This window comes from Gavialis gangeticus, unplaced genomic scaffold (genome assembly GCF_001723915.1).
Source record: "Gavialis gangeticus isolate Ggan-Ray unplaced genomic scaffold, GavGan_comp1, whole genome shotgun sequence".
NCBI lineage: Eukaryota > Metazoa > Chordata > Crocodylia > Gavialidae > Gavialis > Gavialis gangeticus.
In genome coordinates, this window is record NW_017729019.1 from 8128777 (window position 1) to 8130933 (window position 2157).

Here is a 2157-nt window from a genome sequence, read left to right on the forward strand (position 1 = left end):
AAAAATGAAGAATAAAAGATTATATCCATCTCTCAATCCTGTGTCTGAATGTTTTATAAAGATTTCAATTTTTGTATTTCAGATGTGACATGGACTATTTTGTGAACGTGCTCTTTTCTTGCTAAGGCTTATATTACAGATGTATTGTGAATGCTGCAAAGCCAAGATCGGAAAATAAACTTTACTGAGTACATGATAGCTTTGTACGGCATATATCTTTTGGCAGGAGAAGGGCTGAATGTTTGCTTTGTTGTGCAGGTTTGAATCAGTAGGGTTGGCAACTGGCTTGTAGCGGGAGCTGTTCACATTTTTTTTCTAAATTGGTCACAAACAGAGTTTCCTTCCTAATAAAGCTTTTTATTTTTCACAAACTTCTCATAGTTTCATAGCTGTTAAGGACAGAAACAACCATTCTGATCAACTACTAGTCCTACTCTCTGCATAACACAGGGCACGGAGCTGCACCCAGGGATTCTGCAGCTAGCTCGTAACATCTGGTTGAGGTAGAGCATCTCTTATAAAAAAGATTTCCAGGCTTGACTAAAAGGAATCAAGCAGCAAAGAATCCACCACAGTCCTAAATGAAGCCTTCCAATGCTAATTATTTTCCATGTTAAACATTTGTGTGCCTTATATATAGCCCGAATATGTCAAGCTTCAGGCTCCAGCCATTAGATCACCTTCTGCCTCTTTCTTCTAAAGCCACTTCCAGGACATTTTAAAGCAACGGCTTTATTGCAAAGATTATATTTTCCATTTTCTGCAAAACATTCCTGCCAAGAATTAGTGTTCAGAATTAAGGGATAAGTGTGGTTCCCCTCAAACCTGGAGAACTACAGAAACACGGCTGTGAATTGTGCCTTCCACCTTGGGACTGGCCTGGTCTTGTAACCCTTCCGGAAAAAATGAATAGCAGATGGCCTTGGGGGTGGGAACAGGCTAAAGCCATTTGCCTCAAGTACCCTGATCCTAAAAAATTGCCCAGCAGGTGTCTGTAGAGTCCCATCAAGTCAGTGGCACTGTGTGTGTGGACACAGAGGCTCATCCTGACAAAGTTGGATGCAGAATTAGGGCCTTGAGCCAGTTGTTTAAAGGTAGTTAGGTGCCTTTATAGACAGAAAGAAGGATATTGTGGGATTCTCAAAAGTCTGCAAAGATATGTGCCTAAATCACATGAGTTTCATGGCAGAGAGGAGCCTAAACCACTGAGGTGCCTTTGAAACTCCACCCTCAGGCACCTTTGTGACCCTTGAGATGCCTACATTTCTGAAGATCTGGCCTCTAGGTTCCCAGTGCAAACCTAGACCAAGGGTCTAGTCAGCTCTGCAACTGGATTTCTGCGTAGGTTAGAGAGTCTGTGTGATGACAGGAGCCAACTCGTGGCCATACCAGCCACCCCTCTGTCTGAGGCAGTCTGCCCTGCCTTTCCTACCACGACTTGTTGGGAATCAACCGGATGCAATAAGCAGGAGGCTGCCCCTTTAATGCCCCGATGCCAAGGCGCTTACATATGGCTCCGACCTTCCCTTACCATGTCCTATGCCTCACAGTTGGCATCCATAGGGCACAGCACCTCACCGTGACCCGTGCTCCAGGGTCTCACCATCACCGTGCACCAAACTACCCACTATGACTTCCCCGGCCCCTTACAGGCTGTCCTTGGCCTTTGGCTCTGCTTGCCCAGGTATCCTCAGATGTGCACTGTGTACCCTCTCACTAAGGCTCAGCTCCGGCTTTGGTCCCTAACTCCCCTCCGCTTTACTACCCTCACTGGGGCTCTCTCAACAAACATCTCTTGTGCAGTCCTTCAGATCGCTCCTTGCAACCCTGCTCTGCATCCACCACCCCCTCACGGAGGCCAAAACCCAGCCCCTATGCTGGGGCCGCAGGGTCTTATACCCCACGGACTCAGGTGCCGCCCCCTAGGCATGCCTGACCCCACTCCCTCTGGGGTTTTACACCCCATGGACTCAGGTGCTGCTCCATAGGCACGTCTGGCCCCACCACCTCCTCTACTTCCCACTGGGTAGTGGGGGCTGGGGTTATAAGGCGCCCCTACCCGCCTTTCACTGGGGGGGCAACTGGCCTGGCATTTCTGGGGAACTGCCCCGCCACAGGCAGTCCCACCAGGCCATCCTTCCCCAGCAGGGTGCAGTT